Genomic DNA, 14315 nt, shown 5'->3' on the forward strand with positions numbered 1-14315 from the left:
ATCACTCAGGTTCACCGCAATTGAATGCTTAAACTTAATTGATAGAAGCACATTTTCATTCTCCCACTGCTCCATAGGCATGTGGAACAGCAGAAGGGGTCAAACCACTCAAATCTCTCTTTCTCTCTCCCTCCCTCAATAAGTGTGTCAAAAAAATCAAGAGATGCACATTCATCCCTCTGATGATGGGCTGTTTCCTTCTTATACACCACATTTCAGCATGAAAAACAGTGACCAGACCATACTACACCAAGTATTTAACACCAACCAGAAGTCAGGAAGACTAACTTCCTGTTTCAACAAATATATACAACAAGCATTTAACATATGTCCACCATAGATAGTCTCTGTGGCAATCCATACTGCAAAGCACAAGCCGCAAAGGTACACTGTAGCTGAATGCTTAAATTTAATTGGCACAGACGCATATTCACTTTCCAATTGCTACATACATAGGTGGAATAGCAAAAGGGGTTGACTAGCAGCAGGAATCCAAGCCTTGGAATTCTGGCACTGGCTCTGTGACGTCACAATCCTACTCAGACCTGTCAGCCTATTTATAACAGTGTAGAATTCTGGTGTAGTGGCCCAGACTTGAGACACTGGGTTAGGTTCTAGGACATCATAATCCAAGTTCTGGAATACTGGCACTGTACAGAAAAAGTGCTACAATAATTCATAAGACAACATAATGGAATGACATTTAACATATGTCCACCATAGGCACTCTCTCGATGGTGATCCATACTGGAGAGTACGAGTCCCACAGGTTCACCATAACTGAAGGCTTAAAGCTACGTGTCAGAGGCACATATTCAATCTCCCATTGGTTCATATGCAATTGAGCAGAAAATATGTCTGACTACCAGTGATATAAGATATTCTTCACAATGTGTTGTATGCAGGCTTATTACCCATCAATAAGATACTGAAGCCAGAGAGCATCAAAGTCTTTAATACCACACAAAATACATCAGAAACCACAAGTCACACCTCTCATTTATGAGGAACTGTAAGAGTGCTTGTAATGGAAATTATACTATAATAGTTCATACAGATGTGTGGATCACTTTGACTCAGTTGCTACAGTACCATACTAGCAATTGTAGTAGAAGTAGTAGTAGTAGTAGTAGTAGACTCCAACAACAGACCTGACAGTGAATTCATATAGCAATAGGTTCTGAACTAACTGTGGGATTCTCAGCCAGCTGTACCGTAGTGACTAACACACACTTTTGATGGGTGGCAGCATAATTTTTTAACTAACATTGAGTTTCACTGTGAACATGCCTTGCTGTGATGAAAATTTGATATCAATGCTGATAAAATGTTTAACTCCAGCCATCCATCCTATAAACAGAATGTGACCTAATGTTCAGGCTAACACTGCATTTTTATGTTGTGTCTCATATAAATTATGATTCACATAGGACATCTATGATTTCCGGCAGTTTTCTATTCACTACTCACCTGTAGTCTCTCTATAACATCAACCTGCAGGTCTAACCTGCATGGTTCTATGTTTAGAATCCAAGATGGTGATTGATGAAGGTATTCGATGACATCAGAATCCATTATGGCTGACCTGTGGATATGAATGCAGTCCAAAATAGTTGTTCCAATTCCAATAGCACAACAGTAGGCTACCCCCACCACTCATCCTCAGTGCAGGCTTACTAACTTACGTACCTTCGCTCATGACGCATGCAATTTCAGAGATTGTGTGTCCATACAGTTCACAGACACACTTATAGAGACCACCTGTGTCAGCTGCCTGGCATACTCTGGCGAGCAGCCAAAGGAACACTATTACTTAAACAATCAGAAACGAATGCTCGGCCTAGTCAGTAACCTGTATTACTGCTGTCCAGTCAATGTGTTCAGTACTATACATCTCCTGTACTTCACTGTATTGTAAGTGTTGCTCTATAAAGCACTGTGTCCCAAAATCATGTTTGTTCCTGCTCTTGCAAACTTGGTGACGAGTGAGAGTTAAGTTTTCCCCACATTTTAGTGGTTCGTGCTAAGTCACATGACAAACATTTCAATGGAAGAAATACTCAAAAGTACCATTGCCAAGCAGCAAGCTTTCATGGAATAACAGCAGGCTCTTTTTGCCACTCTCAGTGAAGTGGCATCTGCATGCTTGCAGCAGATTGCTCTCCTGTCAGTGCAACCATCACCCTTTTTGGAACATGATGAATTGGCTGAAGATTGGGACTACCACAAGACATATTTACACCAACATTTCCAGGTTTTTCATGTGGACAGTGCAAGTTTGTGTACGGCTTTCTTACTTTCCTGGTTTTTGCCAAGCATTTATCAGTTGTTGAGCCAACTTGCACCTTTGCAAGAGCTGGTCAACTTATCATTTCATGAAATATGCAAGCTTCTCTCAACCCACTACTGTGACAGAACACATCTCATTATATTGCATGTAGAATTTAACCGTTGTCGGAAATACCCAAACTAGTCTTAGAAAACCTGAGCTGCTGAATTACATGGATTGTGAATTCTATGCTGATCACATGGGGCTTGATGTTATTATTCATCTGACCCCAAATAGTGAAGTCCGTTAAAAAGCACTTCAATGTGAGAATTTGACACTTACGGATGTGCTCAATATAGCACAGACCTTGGAAGTGCCACAGGCTATCAGAATGCTGTGTGAGGGAACGTACTGGAAGTTGCTCAGTCAACCACTGTTAGGCTTGCTGCAAGTGTTCAGGATGATGTGGAAGCCACTGGAGCAGTACAAGATTCAACTGAGCATCGCATGGGGGCAGCATCATTTACGGCCACACGAGCAACAGGATCCATCACAGCAGCGGCCAGATTCCCCCCTTCCATCTAGCCTGTACTGCTTCATCCAACACTAGCATGCTGCATGGCCTAATCATTAGGTGGATTTCAACAAGTATCAAAAGAAAGGTCACATTGCATCATTGTCTAACTCCTCTTCAAACATGGCGCACACAGTAGTACTGATGGACATAAACTGTATCTCTACAATGACTGTCTCCCTGAACAAATTTTTTATTGACCTGCATGTGTTTAATAAACTGCTAAAAATGCAAGTGAACACAGGGAGCTGCAGTGACTTTAGTAAACACACAAATGTACATGGACTTGGGCTCTCCTCACTTCACACAGGTTTCACAGAACTTGATTAGCTACAGTAAGCAGCAGATTCAGATCCTAGGTCCGTTCTCCACTCCTGTCTCTTACAGATCTGTTGTTCACCCTCTCGCCTTCCTTGTTGTGGATCATTACCATACCGCAAATCTGATCAGGTTAGATGCATTTAACACTTTCAGTTTCTCCACTGCCAGTGAGCTAAATTTAGTATCATATCAAGGTCCGTATTAGCAACTGGAGTCCCTCTGCTCTGAGTTTTCATCTCTGTTTTGCCCTGGGCTCAGATGTGTTACTGGTTTCCAGGGCCACATTACCATGAAAGAGTCTGCCCATCCTCGTTTTCCTCGAGCACAGCTGCCCATTCTCGTTTCTCTCAAGCACAGCAGGCGCCTGACATCTTGTGCATCTCTGTCAAGGCCAAATTAGAATCTTTGATATCACTTAATGTCATTTGGTTGTTTCTTCCAGTGAATGAGCTGCACAACTGGTCCTCGGTAAGAAGCTGACAGGTAAACTTTGCCTCTTCAACGACTTCAGTGTCATGATTAATGCACATTACATGATAGATGCATACTCTTTGCCCCACCCTGATGAGTTGCTCACAAAATTATCAGGCAGCCACCACTTTTCCAAGACTGATTTGTCAGAATCATACCGCCAGCTCCCCTTGGATAAGGCCACTAGGTGCCATCTCATGGTCAATACATCTTTTGGCTTATACCAGTATCAACGCTTGCCTTTTAGCACTGTTAACATGCCTGCAATTTTGTAGAATGTTTTAGAACAGCTGACAGCCTGTATGCCCAGCTGCATAAATTACTTCAACGATATTGTTGTTTTGCCACCACCACCACCACCACCACCACCACCACCACTACCACTGCCAATGCCTCTCCCTGTGTCGCAGATGGTCTGGTTTGTGCTACAGAGGGGTCGTTGCCCAGTATATCATTATTTGGGTTTCCTGCCCATGGAGAACTATTTCCAGACTTTGAGTTTCCACTTCATCTGTCACCTCCATGACAAAGTCAACATGCAGACAAGCTCTCTGATGCAGCACCAGATATATCAGAGCAGGATACAGAATTGTTTCCAGTTTTCAGCTCCTACTATGTCCAATGCCTGCACCACCCATCAAGGCTTAGCTAAGGCATTATAGAGTGTTGTTGTTCAACAACAGTTATCAGTTGACTGCCAACAGATTGGCACATGTTAATGTTAGTTTGGCACTTGACATAGGCTTTGAAGCTATTGTGGCAATAGACAATGTCCAGCAGGGTACAAAGATGCAGTTCAGTGATATGGTGTGGGATCAACTGTACAGCAACCTACATGACCCTGTTCCATCAAAGTGTCTTAGAAAGATAATTCCCATCATAATAATGATATAAATCAGTCACTGGCTGAGAAACACGTACATACACACATGCACAGGCACACACATAACGAATAATAAATTTTGAGAGAGAAGAATGGTTTAATACTAACAATCCAGAGTGCCTGTCAGTTTCTTCTGCCTGGAACAACTATTTTGGACTGTGTTCCTATCCCCAGGTCAACCATAATGGATTCTGATGTCACTGAAGACGTCACGAATTGCTATCGTGGATTCTAAACTTAGAATCTTGCAGATTAGAATCTGTAAGATGAAATCATAGAAATAGCGTTACATTGCTCTGTGGTTTACTATGTTGGAATGTCAGAGGTTAGTAATAGAGTCCTGCATGACCGAGTAAGCGAGCACAAAATACGGGATGGGGCGAGCACACCCTAACTGGATAGGCTGCCCGCACTAGTTCTAGTGACCGAGCATAGATGCCGTGACCGAATACGTAGCACGTAAATTCAAACACAGTACACGTGTCATTATCCGTGTGAGACTGCAGCCAGTACGGGCTTCTCATTTGTGCTGTGTCTCTCTGTTAACATGCAGCGCGAGGAAGCCAGTGCAGTAAGACGTAAGATTGAAACCAATGTTTACACATTGAAGAAACGGGAAGGTCCAAAAAGCCAAGTATGGAGTAAATTTCTGTTGGTTGTAGATGAAAACAGTGCGTCTACTGGGTATGTATCGTGCATAAACTGCTCCATATTATTGTGCTTCCAGTCGGGAACCACTCATTTAAAGAAACACAGTTGCAAGAAACCTCACAAAGATGCAGCACCTTCTGGGATACCGGCAGCAATAAAAAATATTATTACAGAAAAGTGTGTTGCAATGTGTGCTAAAGATATGAGGCCTTTTAATGTTGTTTCCGGTGAAGGTTTCAGAGAATTAGGCCAAGAATTAATACATCTAGGTGCGCATTATGGGGAAGTTAACGTGGCTGATGTCATGCCACATCCCTCTACTATCAGCAGACATGTCAAAGAACAAGCTGATGCAATACGAAACAGCATAATGCCTTCTGTTATTGCGGAAGTTGTTAATAAAACATGTGCTGCGACAGTTGATATGTGGACTGATTCGCATAATCAGGTGCACTATTTGACGCCTACAACACATTACATTAAGAGAGATTGGTCTCTTGTGCATAATGTTTTATTTACAACAAAATTCCCGGACGTTAAGAAGACGGGTGTAAATATTATGAAAGAAATTGAAGAGAGGATGGCTGATTGGGACATTTCGCCGGACATGTTGCACGGTTTTGTTTTTGTCTCCGACCAGGATGCCAATGTAAAAAAGGCTTTGGAAAATCACGAAAGGATTCCTTGTGCTGCTCATTGTATAAACACAGCACTTAGCCATACTTTCGATGAAAACTTTTTGTTACATCATGCCCCCAACATCGCATCAACAATAAATACTGCAAAATGCATTGTAAGGTACATTAAGAAAAGTGGCCTCTGCTCGTCTTTGAAATCATCGATGAAACAAGAGGTCTTCACACGCTGGAATCCTTACACACCCAGTATAACGAAGTTGCTGCCTTGTTGGCGGAAAAGGACTCCGTTTACAGATTGCAAGGATATGACAATGAGCTTGCAGGAAAAATTGTGCATTTTCTGGAGACCATTTAAAGAGGCCAAAGATGAATTAGAAGGCGAAAAAGAACCGACAATTCAGTTAGTTCTTCTTTGGTTTCACAAACTGCAACAAGTCTGCAGTGTCAGTGACACTGACTGTCAGGTGAATAATTACTGCAGTTAAAGGCCCTGTTTCATTATGATACGCGATAGATTTATAATTAACTAGCGTAATAGAAGTGTACTAACAATATGCATTTTTTAACAGGAGGCACAAAGGATTAAAAATCGAGCCTTGACTTTCGTTTGTGGGAAGATTGAGATCACTTCCAGACATAAAATTGCTACGTTTCTTTGGCCATCTTTCCGTGATCTTAATATGCTTGAAATAAACGAAAAGCAGGAATTTCTTAGCAATGTGCGACAAATGTGTGCTACGTACGCACGTACAACATACAATCATTAACATAATCGTTTTTGCATAGATAGTGGATAGTGTATTATAGAGAAACGGGAATGTTATAATTCGTATAATATTTCATTATCGTAAAACACCTCGTTTTTAGGGGAACGTTTCCATGATTTCCACATCAGTTCTGTATTACTTGTCTCTCTTGTTTATTATCATAGATCCTTCAAGTACTGTGTCATCACAGCCCAGAAAGAGAGATCGTTTCAAGGAATGGAGAAACAACAGATCATCTGCAGCAGATGAAGTAGATCTCTACATTTTAATGCACCCCGGAGATGATGACATCTTAAAGTGGTGGAGCAGACATGAAACAGATCTGCCAGGCCTGGCTGCAGTTGCAAGACATATTTTATGTATCCCAGCAACAAGTGCACCAAGTGAAAGATGCTTTAGTAAAGCCGGCATGTTACTAACAAATCGCTGCAGCCAATTAAATCCGGAACGCGTTAGTGATTTACTGTTGATCAACAACTACTATAATTTTGTTTCTGTTGTAAACAAGTGAAAAGTATGACAAGTTACGTCTGTAAATGTTTAATGTTCTTTGTATGCTTTCTTTATGAAGATGGTTGTCTTCTAGACAACAGGGAAAGCACTTATTTAATGTTTCCTATTAATGAAAGGAAAAATAAATCTTCTGTTTGGAAATGAGACTTGTCTTCTATTCGCGATTGTATTGAAATATCATTTTACTTTTCAAGTGCTTTATGAATTTAGCTGTGTCATGTACCCATTCTTGGAAACATTACTTTTGTATTAAAAGAGAGAGACAGGTATAAATACATTGTGTGTGTGTGGGTGTGTGTGGGTGTGTGTGTGAGAGAGAGAGAGAGAGGCGTTGGATTTGTACAGTACAGTGCCGGGGCGAGGCGAGGTGAGACGTCAGTGGTGACCGGTCATGCTCGGTTATCCGCGTGTCCGGAATCCGGACAACATACATGGGGCGAGTATGTGACTGAGCCGAGTCGTATGGGGCCGGACACGAGCGGCTCGGTCCCCCTGTCAACAGGCGAGCCGTGTCCGGTCAAACACTGAGCGTTGCCGCACTCTAGTTAGTAACACTCTACAGATTCGTAGCAGAGACTTCATTTTTGATGGGTAGTATGCCTAGGCGCTACAGGTGAGTAATGGGTAGAAATCTAACTGAAATCAGGGATATTCTACGTACAACGTAAATACATACAATTTATGTTATTAATCACTTAAAAATGCGCTGCTAGACTAGACATTATATCACATTCTGTTTATAGGAAGAATGGTTAGAGTTCAATGTTTTGTCGACATCGATATCAGATTTCCACCACACCAAAACGTGTTCACAGTGAAAATCGGTATCAGTTAAAAAGTTGTACAGCCACCCATCCATAGAATGTATGTCACTTTGGTACAGCTAGCTGAGAATCCGACAGTTGGTTGGGACCCATTGCTACCTGCATTCACTATGAAATCTGCTGTTTCAGTCCATTGAATCTACTACTACTACTAGTACTGCTAGTACAAATGTTAGTATTGTACTGTATCAATTGAGCCAAAGCGACCCACACTTCTGTATGAACAACACTGGTGTCCAAAACTAAAGCAACAAACAGAAATGTTGCTAGGTTGCGTTCATTTTGCCACAAAACACCATAAAAATGTGTTAGTAAAGTAGAAATAATGTAAAGAGTAAAGAAAGTAAATAACTGCAACATGCATAACAGCAGACAAAAATGTTCTTAGTTTTTTCCAACTTAACGGACATACACACACTTTCCGACAACTGGTTAATGTGCTTAGTATGGAGTGTGACCACCTCTGGCACCAGTTCAGGCCTGACTACGACGGGGCATGCTGTGGATGATGTCATCAACTTTATGTCGAGGCAATAATGCCCATTCTTCCTGCAGAGCTGCTTCCAAGTCTTGGAGAGTGGTTGGTGGATACTGACATGGTGCAGCCCGTCCCACTAGTACATCCCAGACATGGTCTATAGGATTCAAATCAGGAGAGCGAGAAGGCCATGCCATGCATTCAGTAACTTCCATTCCCAAGAAAACTCAGCCATCTGTGCTCTATGAGGTCGATCATTATCGTCCATCACTACAAAGTCTGGCCCACAGCATCTCACGAGAACTGCACAAGATCTATTCACAATACCTGACAGCATTAAACCTTGCTGATTCACCCACGCAAGTTCATGAAGAGGTGTTCGAGCGGTCAACATAATCCTGCCCACATCACTAAGGACACTCCTCGATATCAGTCTCTTTCCACAATGTTTGGGTCCCAAAATCATGTTCCACATTCTCCTCCAGAGCGAATCTGCTGTGCATCACTCTCCAGACCAAATTGGTACTCATCTGTGAAAAGAACATTGGTCCACTATTCGACTGCCCAGGTGGCATGATGATGACTCTACTCTAGACATTCCCTTCTGTGAAGAAGTGTGGTAGGAGTACATACAGCAGATCTCCAACAATAAGGGCTACTCTGCTGAAGCCTTCTGTACCTCATTTGCCTTGATACAAAACATCCAGTGGATGCTGTGAGGTCAGATGCCAGTTGCTGCGCTGTACTAAGGTGGCATCATCGCGCCATTAGTGCCAAATAGCGGCCCGCTCATTCTGATGCAACGTGTGGTTGGCCCTACCCTGGTCTTCACGATACAGTTTCGGTCTCTATAAACTGTCACCACATCCGAGAAGCAACAGAACTATTCACATTAAGCCTTCAGGCCGCATCAGTTTGCGAATGGATCCTTCCATTCTTCCTATGGCCCTCAACTGCAGAGAGTCTGATAGGTGTCTTCTCTGTGCCGTATGGCACTGTCTGTGACTGTGTACAAGAGCGACTGTGGATGCAGGACTACCCAGTAAACTCTTACCTGTTTGATAAGTGCCCTGATGTCACCACTGGCGTGGTTGCCTGTTGAGCTGAATGCCCTCTTGCATGCAGAACACCATCTTACAGACATCTGTTGACAGTTAGTATGACTATATCATAAATTAGACATGAGATGGGGACATAGCGGTTTGTTTCTTTAATTTTGGTCACCAGTGTATTATAGTACATTTTCCAGTACAAGCACTCTTACAATTCATCAGAAATGAGAGGTGTGATGTGTGGTATCTGGTGTGTGTCATGTGTGGTGTTGAAGACTTTGATGCTGTCTTGCTCCGATGTATTGTTGATCGGTAGTAAGCCTGCATACAACACATTGTGGAGAATGTCTTATATCGCTGGTAGTCAGTCCCTTTTTCTATTTCACTTATGCATTGACCAATGGAAGAACGAATGTGTAACTCTGACAAGTAACTTCAAGCATTCAATTGTGCTGAACCTATGGGACTTTTACTCTGCAATATGGATCGCGATAGAAATACTATCTACAGTGGACATATGTTAACTGCTCTTTGATTATGTTGACATATGAACTATAATAGCACATTTTCCTGTACAGTGACAGTATTCCGGTATTTGGATTCTGACATCATAGAACCTGTCCCAGTATCTCAAGTCTGGGTCAGTATGCCATAATTCTACACTGTTATAAACAGACAGGTCTGATCTGGATTGTGACGTCACACAGCCGTGCCATTATTCCACGTCATGGATTCTAGGTGCTAAGCAATCCCTTTTGATATTTCACCTGTACAGGCAGCAGTTGGAGATAGAATGTGTGTCTCTACCAAATAACACATGAATTCCCAGTTTTTAGTGGTCCAACTTAAGAGACGTGGCTTTCGTTATGCCACAAAAAGTTCGTCTTGTCGTCTTGGTTGTACTTTGTTGCGCCATTTCCCTTCCATCTCTGTTCCTTGGCGGTAGTATTTCGAAACACAAGCATTCTGTCGCACTTATCATGGAGTCCTCTATTCGATTTCAGTGTGTTTTCATTTTATTACTGAAAAAAGTGAAAACAGTGGTCAGCAGGTACACTTTAGAGCTACCTAAGTTTGATTTTCTGTAGCAGTGTGTCCGTGTGGGTGGGTGGCGGGGGGGAAGAGGGCAATATCTGCAAACCATTGGTCTGTCCCACACTCTTAAACGATTTCTGAGTGAACATGACTTCAGCTGACGTCATACTGAAAGCTATGCGAGTACATAGAATTTGTCGCATCCTGTGTGAACAATAGCTCACGATGTTACTTGTGTGTTTGAACCAGCTTAACGATTCGTCTACATCAATATCAAATATTCCATCACACCAAGGGATATCGACAACGAAAATCAGTGTGTCTTAGAAACATGTGAAAGTATTGTGTTATTCACAACTACACACTTTCAAACTGCTTCTATTAAGCTACAAGCCTTAATAAAGCGACCACGTTTGGATCGATTGGGAGGCTGAACAAATTTTCTTGAATTTCCGTAATATATTTGAGGCTTTAAAAAAAAACTGTTTGGATGTCTTCCTAACTGACGTAGTGAGGTGGGGCCTGTCAGTACAATATTCATTGTAGCAATCATAAGATCACGGCTGGAGAGTGAGTTTACACTTACTTAAGTACAAACTTCATTGACTTCGGAACTATATTCGCTTTTGCACTGTAAAATTCTGTGTTGTTGGTACAATATTCGTTTCAAAAGCATCTGGAGGGGGGGTTGCAATTCTTGCATTTCTGTATTATATTTGACGCTTTCAAAAATTGTTTCAATGACTTCCCATCTGATGTGATGTGGAACGCTGTTATGAACTGTAAAGGGAATTCCATAGAAGACGTTAATGCAGCCTGCTGCTACTGGTGGAATGATAGCTGTTAACGGCCACACTTGCTGGGTGCATGGCCCCATCAAGTGAGACTGCACACCATATCGCATGCTTTATATCCCCAGTGTGCTGGGAATATCATACTCACTTTCTTGAGGCACAGCGTTCCACTCCTTCCACTAGTTGGAGTTAGCAACCTGAGCAGTGTTGCTGGGTGATGCTTAAGTCAGCTACCACCAGGCATCACGAAATCATTCAAAAAATTCATCACAGCGGCAGACCCTGTCGCACTGAAAATAATACAGCTACCGGTACTGCCAGTTGGCAGTGCACTCTGTTGGTGGTGGCAGTTCAGATTTTCATCTTGAAATGTGATGTACGAGTATGGTGCAGACCATTACTCTTGTAGAAAATATCATACTCTTCCATCACATGTATTTCTCACGTTTTTACAGGTACGATTCAACTTGTAAATATATGTAAGCGTGTTTCACTCTGAAATGTCGATGCTAAATAGCTTCTGCACGTAAGTTTGCGTGTTTCACAGCTCTGTGGTGGTTGGTTACATTACTACTGCCTTCCTCTCCACACACAATTAATTTTTGTCGTGAATTTTACAAGCATACTACTTTTATCTTTTTTGTCTGCAGAGCCTGCGTACACATGACCACTGTCAGGAGAAGGAGTGTGCATCTCTTGATTTTCAGTTTTCATCCAGAATGACTGTATGAGTGTTTCATAGATTATTGGTGCTTCTCACTAGCTGCTCCTGCATTCCTCTCATTCCCTAATGAATAGACTTGACTGGAACAACCCTCTAGTGCTTCTTGATAGCAACAATCCTCTCACGTTCTCTACTGAGTAGACTTGGTTAAGGAAAAACTCTCTAGTGCTTCCCAACAGTAACCATCCCGGCACATTCCCTATTGAGTAGACTCAGCTTGAGCAGCTCTCTAGTGCTTCTCAGTCTATGTGTTCCTCTCTCGTTCCCACTGCTGTTACACCTTACCTGTCCCTTGGGTTAAAGTACAGGTGTTTTCACGTTTCCTATCATATTAACTCTGGGCCCTCATGGCTTATGAGGTACAGCAAGCTCTGTGGCCATGTCTGCGATTTTGGCAGTGGTGCTCGGTGACATCCCTCTGAGCAGCCGAGGGTGGGCTTCTCTATCACGAACCTTATGATTGTGGACAAGGAACCTTTCCTTGGCTTGGCATTTGTTTGTTTAAGCAAAGATGAATTGTTACTATATCTCTACCTGCAATTGTTTTAAGCGTAGCACATGTGGATTTAAACTTACAACAAGGGGTGTGGGTGCAGCGATATCCCCCTCTTCTCATGAGGTAGCTGAATTAAAGTAAGAATGTGATGTGCACAGAACAGTCACCAATGTGACTCCAGGGCGAGTTAGAGGAATTGGAGTTAGAAGAAGCAGTATGCAGGAATTCTATAAGTAACCATACAACTATGAATGAGAACCTTTCACTCCCAGTGTGGTGTTATAGATATACAAATAAAGTGGGAGAAACCAAACATACAGTTAGGAGAAGCAGTGACCACACATCTCTGAGTGAATAGTAACAGGGAAAACATATCACAAGGCTGAATCTGCACAAATACCTTTTGCCTCAGACATCGAAGTGCCTGTCCCAGTATTGAATGTCTCGGGTTTCCACCACCAGTATTCCAGGTCGGCCATCTTGCATCGCCATCTTGTATTCTGACATTGTAGCAAGACTGCACCAGTATTCCAGGCCTAGGGTTGTGACATCCTACCAAGAAAGCACCAGAATTCCAGGTTGGTCATCTTGTGTTGGCCGTATTTTATCCGGGTCCGCCATCTTGCATCGCCATTTTGTATTCTGTCGTCATATCAAGACTGTACCAGTTCTGGGTTGTAACATCATAATGCAGTGCATGTCACATAACTTGCCGGGTAGCACGGATAAGTCATGTGATGTGCGTTCGAGTTCATTTCATACTGTGCGGAGCAAATATACGACTGGTTTTAGCATTCTGCGAGATGTTCTTTATAAAGTTATTTCAAGGCAATGTGATCAATATAAGTGGCAAATGCAAATCTCACGCAGTATTACACAAGCAGATGAGAGAAATAGTGTTTCGCTTGTATCAGTTCTTTAGATAGGAGTCGGAAGCACCATCCATGTCTGATGACAAAGCGTCTCCCCCTGTTGCCAAGTGCTAAGATCAAACAGCTGAGGCGCGTGGTATCGATTTGAGAACTGTTCAAAGCATCACGAGTGAAGCCAAAGTGTCTGCTGAAGAGAATGAATCAACTATTTTTAAATCGACCGGTAAGTGCCGAACTCGAAAGAAATCCATAAGTGAGTTCAACTGTTTCAGGAAGAATTAACATGTATAGTAAAGGTGAAAATCCCACTGCAGGTAAATTATGTTCATACATGAAAGAAGACGACAGTTTCAATGGCATCAAATCCACCATGCTCAGAATATTAAGGGAAATGGAATTTAAGAACAGGAAGCCCAATGACTAAAGAAAATTGCTCTTGGAGAGAAATGACATTGCAGCAGCAAGAACTGTGTTCTTGAGATCAATCCATGAGATAAAACAAGCTGGAAAATCTCGTATTTATTATCTTGATGGAACACTCATGAAACAGAACCATTCAAGACCAATGTGCCAGAAGACAAGCTGTTGCATCCAGCGAACAGTCTAGATGCTCAATGACATTGGGGACTGGAGGAGGTACATCTAGTCAGTTAACGTGGAAAAGGGAACCTGGAAGTTTAAAAGAGTTATGGAACTCGGTTAGGAAATAATCAGACAAAGGCAAGACTTGAATAACTACAATTTTAATAGCTCATCTGAGCCAGAATTGGCTAATGACTTGAATGAAAGTGCACTACTCCTGAGTGTAAAATCCCATGGAGGGGCTGGCCAGAGTGGCCGAAAGGGTTCTAGGCGCTACAGTCTGGAACAGCGCGACCGCTATGGTCACAGGTTCGAATCCTGCCTCAGGCATGGATGTGTGTGATGTCCTTAGGTTAGTTAGGTTTAAGTAA

The sequence above is a fragment of the Schistocerca americana genome, chromosome 1 (assembly GCF_021461395.2).
Source record: "Schistocerca americana isolate TAMUIC-IGC-003095 chromosome 1, iqSchAmer2.1, whole genome shotgun sequence".
Classification (NCBI taxonomy): domain Eukaryota; kingdom Metazoa; phylum Arthropoda; class Insecta; order Orthoptera; family Acrididae; genus Schistocerca; species Schistocerca americana.